This window comes from Rhinatrema bivittatum, chromosome 2, assembly GCF_901001135.1.
Source record: "Rhinatrema bivittatum chromosome 2, aRhiBiv1.1, whole genome shotgun sequence".
NCBI lineage: Eukaryota > Metazoa > Chordata > Amphibia > Gymnophiona > Rhinatrematidae > Rhinatrema > Rhinatrema bivittatum.
The window spans coordinates 53,194,795-53,206,765 of NC_042616.1; positions in this window are offsets into that span (position 1 = coordinate 53,194,795).

The window sequence follows — 11,971 nt, forward strand, 5'->3', positions numbered from 1 at the left end:
GGACAAGTCTCTTAGGGCTACTGCTCAGGAGGGAAGGGTTAGGTCGGCCATCATAAATGTAGATAGTAGGGTGGCTGGTGGACGTGAGGACCGCCTGGTAACTTGCCTGGTGCGAAGGTGGCAGACCTCACGCGTCACCCAGATAGGATTATAGACAGTGCTGGGGAGGAGCCGGCTGTCGTGGTACATGTGGGCACCAACGACGTAGGAAAATGTGGGAGAGAGGTTCTGGAAGCCAAATTTAGGATTTTAGGTAGAAAGCTGAAATCTGGAGCCTCCAGGGTGGCATTCTCTGAAATGCTGCCCATTCCAGGTGCTGGTCCCGAGAGGCAGGCAGAGCTCCGGAGTCTCAATGCGTGGATGAGACGATGATGCAGGGAGGAGGGATTCAGTTTTGTAAGAAACTGGGAAACCAGAGTGGAATCAGGCTGCTGGCACTAACTTTTATAAAAGGAGATAGAGCAGTAATAGGAGTATACTACCGTCTACCTGGCCAAAATGGTCAGATGATGAAATGCTACATGAAATCAGGGAAGTTAACCAATTTGGCAGTGCAATAATAATGGGAGATTTCAACTACCAAATCCAAATTCTCTCTTACTATATAACCCCACAATTAAGGTAATCTATAAATAGAAAACGTGGTGCAGAAAAATTTATCAATTTATAATGCTGTATGTAACAATACTTATGTATGCTAAGATATAAATTTAAGGACCATCATACCACCCACTGTGCTCACAAGTTAAAACTTGTATCTTCCGCACTTCATTGGGTCACTTTTAATCATTGGTCCAAAATGAGCTAGCATCCAAAGTTCAATTTCAATTTTTTGTTTTTTTATATTATATATTAAAAGTATAGACTTCCCTTCCGTAGCTGTCGGGGTCAATTGTCCAAGGACCAATGATTAAAGATACAAGTTTTAACTTGTGAGCACAGTGGGTGGTATGATGGTCCTTAAATACCAACTTCCCAGGTACGGTCGCTGCTGGCTCGGTTTTGGGAGTTAGTGTGTTTGCCGTATGGGTTCTGAGTGTCTTTTCTGCAGGCTTTTATGTGACTCGCCAAAGTTTCTGGCAGTGAAAGGTGTCTGTGCGTCTGTGTTACTTAGATGATACCAGAAGTGGAACTTTGTTTTGCACGGCGAGTTAGTGAGGGCCTATCTCCCCCAGCCTGACCTCATCAGGAAAGGCCGGCTCAGGGTGACTCGTGATAGCGGGTGATGGGGGACATTTCGGGCCCTGCCTCGGTGGATGATATCGGGCAAGGGAGGCAGCCGAGAGGATCGGTCCCACAGCGGCAGGAAGTTTTGTGGTGCACGAGCAACATTGGCGGTCACCCCTTTGTCAACAGGAAGGCTTAACCCTCCCAACTGAAATTTGAAGATGAAACAGAAAAGGGAGAAGAAGAGATTTCCCTCCTGTGGACTCGTCATACCCCAGTGTGCATTGCCAAAAGGCATTAGGTGCAGAGCAAAGTGTGCCTTCTGGCCTTATGAGAAGCTTTAGTGTTCCAGAGCGCGATGACGCTGCGGAACACCGCCGCCCACGCAAAAGGTCATCATTCAACCTGACGCTAGCAGGCTCTGGAGTGGAGTCGTGGCCTAGTGGTCAGAGCAATGGGCCCTGAACCAGGGAAGCCAGGGTTCAGTTTAACTCAAGGATTGCTAAGGCAAATTACCTCTCTCTCTAACAACAATAAATGCAGGGAACAACCTTTTTGGGATTTTTTCAAAAGGCCGATATTCGGCTCCATTTCTCCGGCTAAATTTGGTATTAGCCAGGAAAATTGCAGACTTTGAAAATCCCACCCCCTGAGCGGCCCCCACTTAGCCCGATGACTTTTTCTCTGGCTAAAACATTATCTGGCTAACTCGGGAGCAGGGTGGGGAGCCTTCCGGGTCAGAATTCGGCTCTCCGGCTAAGGTGAGTGCTGGGGCCTAGCCTGTGGCCACCTCAGCATAGCCTCCGGTATGTGAGGTGGCACGCGAGACACAACGATCCTAATCCCAGGCCCTTCCGGGGGGGGGGGGTCTAATTTATTATTTTATTTTATTTATATTTAACCCACACCTTTTTACTGGTAGCTCCAGGCCGGAGGTAACAAAGTAACACAGTAAACCATGGCAGGGCAGATAAAGATCACAAGGGTCCACCCATTTGAGATTCGTCCACTTTGGTTAGAAGTTCCTAGAAATTCCCATACGCAACCCAGTGACGACTTCTGCCTCCCCCTGTGTCTTTCACCTCACTTTTCAACTCTGTTCCCACCGCCGCTGGCTGTATGGGTCCCGAGCGTGCCCCGAGACTGTCGCAGTCACGGCATCTACGTCCGTCACTAGCGGGCCGTTTCAGGCCTCGCCCTCTTCAGCTTAATCGAGCGCCTCTGAGCCTGTCGAGCTGCACCTTAAACACCAGCGGCTCCATCGTCCTGCACCCCCCACGGTGAAACATCCCTCGAGCGAACCATGAAACACTGCACCTAGGGAGCCCCGCAGACTTCAAACATCCGCTGTTACGACTGCACGGCAGAAGTCTGAACCACGCTGGGCTCCAGAGATAAAGAGCTCTGTGGTTCCAACGAGGGGAAATGGGAGGGCTGGGCAGGGGGTGAGAGTGGGAGATGGAGATGGAAAGTTGATTAGATGGGTGAAAAGAGAGAGACTGAGGACTGGAGGGCTAGCGAGGGACAGAAAGGGGGTGACACTTCCCTGTGAGTGGACAGAAAGTTAAAGGAGTAAAAGAGAAAAGGGAAGGCTCAATGTCTGAGATAGGGGTAGGGAAGACAGCAGAAGGGAAGAGCAGAACCAAGGGTAATGGCAAAAAGAATGTGAAGAGAGAAAAAAAGGTTGAAAATGTTTTCTTTGCAGTTTTTAGAGAGGATCATAGGACTGCCCTGGGAACGTGCATTCCTTCTGCCTTTGCATTTTGCTCAGTTCGGGAGGAAATGCATTTCTTTTTCTTGTTCCCAGTGCATTCACATCAGGCTGGTCTGGCTTTTCCTTTCAGCCACTGTCCTCCGTTTTCCTAGTTTGAATTTTGCGGGCCCTTATTTTCCCCCTGTCTGAGTGCTGGTGGCCGTGTCAGTAAGGGTTGGTTCTCTCAGTGCTAGGGGCCTTGAGTTTGAATCCAGCTTAGGGAAAAAGGGAGGGGGGTGAAAAGTAGGTACTAGTCAAGCTTTTTCTTTTGACAGATCTGGTTCCTTTTTGGATTTTTTTTTAATTCATTTTTTTGGAATTTTCTTTATTTTGGTTTGGGTTTTTTATACCCGTCATGTTTCAATGAGGGTTTCCGATTTATATGTCTGGCATGTCCTGTTTTTCCGATAGGAGGTGTGGATTAGGGTTTCAGGAGGGATGTGTTTGGCTTGTCCTGTCCCTGCTTTGTGCATGAATGTTTTGACCATGAACTAAATATGACTGTTCACCTGTATAAGGTGTACAACAAGGTGGTGGCTCTCTCCGGGGCACATCCTTCATACTGCGGGGACTATAAGCATAAATGCCCCAGGTATCCTCCATGCTTTAACAGGACTCTAACTCGTTGTGACCGCAGCAAGAGGAGCCAGTCAGTCTATGCGATTCGCCAGCTGTGCCCCATGGAGGCTGAGAAAAGGATCCAGGGAACCTTCCCTACTTGTTATGGACGCAACCTCAGGTGTATTCATGAGGAATACACCCCTTCGCCCATGTTTCTGCTTGCCAAGGCTTATATCAAAGCACAAGGCTGCTCTGTGTGGGCCTGCCTGTTGTAACCAGAGGGAACATATCAAAAATCTACTCCACCACCTCTGAGGTAAAAGTGAATGACAGAAGACTATCAGTTTATAATACCTCAGGACTATGGTTCTTTGCACCGTGGGGAGCAGTAAAGACTATTTCCTTAATATTACTGCTCAGTTTTCCTTTGGATACATTGTACCATTGTCTTCTTTCAACAAACATCGTCAGAACTGATTTGCCCCTAAGAGAAGGCGCAGATCACTATTCGATTTCCAGATGGACCGTGATCCTTTCATCGTACTTTAAGGACTGTTTTTCCTGGTTTAAGAGTTTTTGAACTTGAAAGTGCTTTAAAAAATCTTTCTGCCACTGTGAAAGTCACAATGAACAAGACAACAAGGATTATGGGACTAATGCAATTGGAGATCAAGTCTCTTGAAGAAGTAGTTTTAGATAATCGTATGGCGCTAGACATGTTGCTTGCTGAGAAAGGGGGGGTTTGTCAATTTATTAATTCTTCTTGTTGTTCCTATATTAATAATGATGATAGTATTAGAAATTACATGCAAGCTATAGATACTTTACTGTCACACCTTTCTCATTATACTGACACAAAACCCTCCTGGGATGTTTTTTTTGTACTCACTATGAGTAAAAATATAGTAAATATTTATGACAAGCATTGCCCCTGGACCAGAAGGAGGGACTGTGATAATAAAATTTATTAGGGCCATCTGTTTAATTTACCAAAAGAGTTCCAGGAGGCACTGCTTGCTATTTGAGGCCTTCTTTGATGCTGTATCTCTTTACTCAACGCACAATTAAACTCAACGCACAATTAAACTCTGGAATTTGTTGCCAGAGGATGTGGTTAGTGCAGTTAGTATAGCTGTGTTTAAAAAAGGATTGGATAAGTTCTTGGAGGAGAAGTCCATTACCTGCTATTAAGTTCACTTACGGGCGGATTTTAAAAGCCCTGCTCGCGTAAATCCGCCCGGATTTACGCGAGCAGGGCCTTGCGCGCCGGCGCACCTATTTTCCATAGGCCGCTGGCGCGCGCAGAACCCCAGGAAGCGCGTAGGTCCCGGGGTTTTTGGAAGGGGGCGTGTCGGGGGGTGTTGGGGGCGGGGCCGAACGACTCGGCATTTTGGGGGCGGGACGTGGTGTTTCGGTTGCGGGCCCGGGGGCGTGGTTTCGGGCCATCCGGAACCGCCCCCGGGTCGGGTCTCGGCGCGCCAGCAGCCCACTGGCGCATGTGGATTTACGTCTCCCTCCGGGAGGCGTAAATCCATGGATAAAGGTAGGGGGGGGTTTAGATAGGGCCGGGGGGGTGGGTTAGGTAGAGGAAGGGAGGGGAAGGTGAGGGGAGGGTGAAAGAGAGTTCCCTCCGAGGCCGCTCCGATTTCGGAGCAGCCTCGGAGGGAACGGAGGCAGGCTGTGCGGCTCGGCGCGCGCCGGCTGCCCAAAATCGGCAGCCTTGCGCACGCCGATCCAGGATTTTAGAGGATACGCGCGGCTATGCGCGTATTTTATAAAATCCAGTGTACTTTTGTTTGTGCTTGCTGCGCAAACAAAAGTACGCGATCGCGCAGTTTTTAAAAATCTACCCCTTAGAGCAGAGCTTTCCAAACTTTTCATGTTGGTGACACACTTTTTAGACAAACATAATTTCGGGACACAGTAATTCAGTCTACTAGCAAACCGGAGGTTAAAGGTTAAACGAATGAAATGTATTTCGACAATTTATGTATGTTTCCTTAAATATATACATAATAAAATGTTTCACGACACAACCTATCTTGTGAAAACCTTTCATTTATATTAAAACTATATAATATTCCAAGATTAATGTTATTCTTCTAATTTATGAGTAACAATAATAAAACAAAGTTATTGTGTTATTCAATTTACCTCTTTAATGAGATATATGAGCTTGATGGGATGAACACAGATCTGAATATTTGGTGTTAATAAGAAAGTCCAAAGGGTCTTCTGCATAATTTTAAAAAGCTGGCCAGTTTCACACTATATAATTATTTGATAGCCTCATTCAACTAATTCTATTTGGCTATGAGAGTGAAGTCTGGAATTTATAGGAAGGGACAGAATGTCAATATAAATCCTGCACCTCCAGTTCTGTAACTCTGTGTATCCACTGAAATTCCCCCAAACAATGGAGCTTGGATGTTTCCCTTACAGCTCATCATAGTAAAAGATATTTTCAAATGCTGGTGTCACCTCACAGTAACAGCAGCACAAACACCTTCCTCTGCCAGGCACATTGTGAACTAAAATAAAACCTCGCAAAAAAGACACTCAAAATCTATACTGCAATCCCATTGTAATATAACAGTAATAACACCAAGGACTCAAACAACAATAACCCTTCCTGTGAAAAAGCAAGGGTAAATATTACACTGGGTCCTAGAATACCAATACACCACCTACTGAGGAAACAAAATAAACCAGATTGCTATAGATCCCTATGCTAGCAGAATCTCTCATCATGGTCACACACACACAGAGCATGGACAGACCCTCACCAAATACAGAATACAAAATAAAGGAGCACAAATTAAACAAAAACTGAAATGGAAACCCCAAGAAGCCAGACTCTGTGTATTAACAATGGAAAAACAGAACCACCATTCCTCATAAAACAAATAAAATAAAAAAACAAAGCATCAGTTATAATAGTAAAACCATACTAATAAAAGAATATTTTAAAACTACTGATAAATAGAATTTCTATTAATTAAAATCATATACATTTTTTACAATTTCCCAAACACCAATAAAATATTTCAAAACAGCACATATATCAAATAACACCCAATAACTAAAACTAATAAGGATTTTTAAAAGCCCCTGCTGTCCATACGTGGGAGCTCTTGATTTCCAGTCACCCTGATATTGTCCAGGATTAGGAGGTTATCCTCTCTCTCACAGACTCACATGTCCATTCTTTCTCACACATACACTGTCACATACATACACATTCATGCTCTTATACCCAACCATAACCTCTCGCTCTCACAGACACTGACACACTCTCAGGCTCTAAGACACTCTCTCCCCCTCCACACACAAACTCTTACTCCCCTGGATTTTCTCATACACACTCGCTCTGGCTCCCTCACATACACACACACCCAGGCAAGTTCCCAATCATTCTCACACAAACACACACACCCAGGCAAGCTCCCAGTCATTCTCACACACTGAAACTGACCACCAGGCAGGCTCCCATTCATTTTCACACCACTCCCTCACCATCCCCCAGGCATGCACACATTCATTCTCACACACACACACACACATACACCACACACAAGCCGGCATCTATTCTCACACATACAAACCCCAGGAAGACACCCATACATTCTCATGCACTGACACACCCTCAGGCAGGCACTCATGCATTCACACACATACACCCCCAGGCAGACTCCCATTCATACACATGCACACACTAAAGGCAGACCCCCTCTCTTTCTTTTGCCAGCAACCTCGGAGCCTCTCTCATTCCTCTGCTGCCACTGTCACTGCTGCCACATGGCTATTTGGGAGGCGCTGATTGCTGCTATTGGCACTGAAGCCCATTCTGCTGCCTCCTCTGTGCAGGCCCCGTGGGCTTCCACTTCCTCCATGTTGATCTCGTACATTGTGAGATCCACATGGAGAAAGTGCTACTCTTGCACATTACCAAAGATTACATGTGCCAATCAGTAAAAAGTAATTTATTTCTTTTTTTTTACCTTTGCTGTCTGATCTTAGTTTTCTAAATGGTTGGTCACAGGCTTTTTTTGTTCCACCTCCCCTTTCTTATTTTTTTGCCAATTCCTTTCATATTGTCTTTTTTTTCTATTTCTTTTCTCTCCATCTATCTTCTTCCCTCATACATTCAGTCAGGTTCTCATTCTCACATGCTTTCTCTCTCTCTCACACACACACATAGGTTCTCACATGCTCTCTCTCATACAGTCATTCATACAGTCTCTCTCTTGCACATGCTGTCTGACTCTCACACACCCAGGCTCTCTCTCACTTCCACATGCTGTCGTGCTCAAGCACAGGCTCTCACTCCCACATGCTGTCTTTCTCACACACACACACACACAGGCTCTCACATGCTGTCTCTGCAAACATTCAGGTCCTCACTCCCACACCCAATCTCTCAACTCACCTCATACAGGCACCCAATTTCTCAACTCACCTCATACATGCACACAACTCATCGGGCCCTCAGCCTCTCTCTTACCTCTGGGCCTCCTCTTCACAGGTTGCTGCAGGATGGGCTCTGCAGCGGCCCTGATCTTCTCCGGCCGATCGCGGCAACTCTGATCTTCTCGGGCCAATCCGCGGTGGAGACTCTGCTACCTGGCCTCCTCCTCTTCTCGCCCGCTGCAACAACGCTGCTCCTCTTCTGCACGTGGCTGATGCTCCACCTCCTTCCTGCCCATACGGCTCCGGCAACATTTTTCTTCCGGGGCCGCGCAGGCAGGAAGGAGGCGGAGCACCTGCTCTTCCTCTTTTCTGCCCGTGCGGCTCCGGCAACATTTTTCTTCCGGGGCCGCGTGGGCAGGAAGGAGGCGGAGCACCTGCTCTTCCTCTTTTCTGCCCGCGCGGCTCCGGCAACATTTTTCTTCCGGGGCCGCGCAGGCAGAAAGGAGGCGGAGCACCTGCTCTTCCTGCTTTCTGCCCGCGCGGCTCCGGCAATTTTTCTTCCGGGGCCGCGCGGGCAGAAAGGAGGCGGAGCACCTGCTCTTCCTGCTTTCTGCCCGCGCGGCTCCGGCAATTTTTCTTCCGGGGCCGCGTGGGCAGGAAGGAGGAAGAGCACCTGCATGACATTTTTCTTCGGGCCGTGGTGACGTAAGCTCCACCACGGCCCCACCGATCTTCCTGCTGTGCGTCTCCGGCACACAGCACAGCGATACTTTACTACTCAGCCGCCAGTGGGATGAGGTCCACCGGTGGCCGCATTGGCTCCCACTTGCCGGTGTGTCACGTGCACCGGGCTTGCGTGACACACCGGCACACTGCAGGCGACACACTAAAGTGTCGCGACACACACTTTGGAAAGCTCTGCCTTAGAGAATAGCCACTGCCATTAGCAATGGTAACATGGAATAGACTTAGCTTTTGGGTACTTGCCAGGTTCTTATGGCCTGGATTGGCCACTGTTGGAAACAGGATGCTGGGCTTGATGGACCCTTGGTCTGACCCAGTATGGCATTTTCTTATGTTTTTATGTTTGTAGTTCTGGGCCCACAGTAAAGAATCATGGAATGTGCCTGTCTCCAAGGTTAGTTTCCCAGGGCTGTTTGGAATGTCAGATGTAAGCAAATGTTTCTTTTCACCTTGTGACCTTAAATCAAAGGAGTATTGTTTTCATTACTAGGGCAAAACTGTATTTAAGACTAGCAAATGGCATATCTAGCCAAGTCAGTCTCTCAAAGGCTTAGGAGCTGACTTCCTTATGCGCATAAGAAATAAAGGCTTTTGTTCATGAGAAATGCACTGTCTCTGTCTTTCCTGGTGCCCTTGATAAACATTTTTCATTACACATACCAAGCATTTCTTCCAGGGTGGCCTGGCAATTGTTTCATTGCAAGTGTTTTGCCCTATTCACACATTTATTCAAATTTGTCTGTGATTCCAAACGCTAATTATTCCTGATTGAAGAGAGAATTGCAACAGTCGCTAGATTTCTTTAATTCTAACAAAACCTCCCTACTTACTGAAGGTCAAAATGTAGGGTTAGCTATTACAGGTGTCATTCCATTGGTTACAGGGGTTCTTTTTTTAAGTTATGGAACAAAAATACAGCACTTACAAGCCATTTTAGAAGTTATGGCTTATGAGTATGCTTTTAACTAAACTATTAATGAATCATCACAGCTAAGGATTTATAGTATGCAGAAGCGAATGGCATTAGATTATCTGTTTTTTTTAAACCCAAGGCGGAGTATGTGCTGTTGTAAAAGGACAATGTTGTGTTTCCGTTGATGATAATTCTGAATTAGTGATGGATTCGGTCAAACGCGCCAAGGCGGTGGCATCTGTCCCCAAGTATGACCATTTGTCTACCTTGTGGGAACAGCTGGTAAACTGCCAAGAAACCCCTGCCAATTTCTCTCTAGGAGAAATTGGCAGGGGTTTCTTGTGGTTTGCTCTGGTCCTTCTTATAGTTGTGATAGTAGTGGGTATGTGTTTGCCTACCTGTTTATTATTTATGGGCCCAAACAACGTCTCCTATCACCTTGAACACGATCATAATTCAGAGGTCAAGTATGACACAGAACCTCTATGCTTCCCTCGATAGCAGCTTCCTTGGAAAGGGACTTCCTCAGGATGAGTCATGTTGACAATGACGGGTAAAGATCAGAGTATGCCCTCTGACAACCTAAGACAGTCACATGGCCCTGATGGTGATGACTGTCCCAGTCATCAAGAGGGAAATGAGGATTTGGGTTAATTACTGCTTTAAGAAAACTTCCCCATGTTAACTAGTAACTGGAATAAAAAGGCCCGAAGAAAAAATTATTAAAACTGTCAGCCCAGAGACAGAACAACACATGCTGTGTGATAGTGTGAAAAAGAACAGCATGGGAGTGCAGAAGTGAATGTAAGATAAAATAAGGTGCCAAGAAGCCACAAGAACAAAAAAAGTACTGAGTAAACATGATATGTAACATCTGAGGGGTGCATGAAGGAAAATTACCAGCAAATGCAAGGGATGAGAAAGAGGGGGATGTGTAAGCCATGTTTCAGTGCATAAAAGACAAAAACAAATTTAAAACGATGAGTAGACTGGCACTGTCTGGTGAGCAGTTAATTCTGTGTTATCTAGCTCCGTTTACTCCCTTAAGGAAAACACAATCTTGATTTCCTTCGGTTTCCGCTATCAATTTTTGTATGCATGCATGAAATAAACAAACCTGTCGCTGATTATAGATCTCTAAGCTTCTTAATAAATGTTATGTTTTGAAACTGAAAGGCTGTTTCATCACTGACTTTGTGTCCTCTCTGGGGAGGAAACCAGGCGGGGTAAGTTTCAAGGTTTCAACATATCAGTAGAATGGGATCTTCTTAGTGTTTGGGTACTTGCTAGGTTCTTATGGCCTGGATTGGCCACTGTTGGAAACAGGATGCTGGGCTTGATGGACCCTTGGTCTGACCCAGTATGGCAATTTCTTATGTTCTTAGTGATGACATGGACCCATGGGACAGTGATTCCTAAAGGTACAAACCAGTTACTACTACTATCATTCCCATAGGGCTACTTGATGTACATAGCACTCTACAAAAACATATAAGAGACAGTCCCTACTCAGTAGAGCTTATAATATAATCAAGACAAACATACAGGGCAAAAGAAACACTGGGCATTTCATTTCATCTTTTAAGTAAATGGGTTCCTGTTCGTACGCCGGATCAGTCCAGGTGAGAGGGTTTATGCATCCCTAGCAGTAGATGGAGGCAGAGAACAAAACTTTGAGGCACTGCTACATAACTGAGAGTGCCACCTGCAGTCCCTCAGTACTGACCTGTATTTCTCTGTCTCCAGCAGATGGTAGAGGTGCAAACCTGCAGTCTGGAATTCTTTGAAAAAAAAGATAAGAAGAGAGTTTTATTTATTTAATTTATTTATAGGTTTTTATATACCGCAGTATGGGCAGAGGACTGACCGTCAAAGCGGTTTGGCTCCTGCAGGTGTTAGGTTCCTTCCTGGGCATCCCTCAGGTGCAGCAGGGCGAGCGGGGGGAGGGGGAGGTTTGAAAGCCCTGTCCAGACTCGGCCCTTCTTGACAGGGAAGTAGATAGCCAGGGGTCTTGGTTCCTTCCCCCCCTCTGGGCCCTCTCTCCCTCAGTGGGCCTGTCTCTTCAGCCTCCTATCTCCAGAAACAGGGAGTAGTTCTTTCCCCCTTTTAGCTTTGGTCTGTCTCTTTAATTTAATTAAAAAAAAAAGGAAATACTTGAAGCAAGGAGATGGGCAGCAGCGGAGACTCTGTGCAGGGCTGAGGAGCGGGTAAGTATTTGTTTTCCTGCTGAGAGGCAGGCCAGAGGGAGCGCTCCAATTGCCTGCCTTCATCAGGCTCGGCTGAGGGCTGAATTTTGTGGAGGATCTTTATTTTTAGGCTTGACCACGTCTGCAGGCCCAACCGCCTCGATGCAGCCTTGTTTTGCAGTGAATGTGCCTCGTGGGGGGGGGGCAGGAACTGCGCAGCCACGAGGACGATTTGTC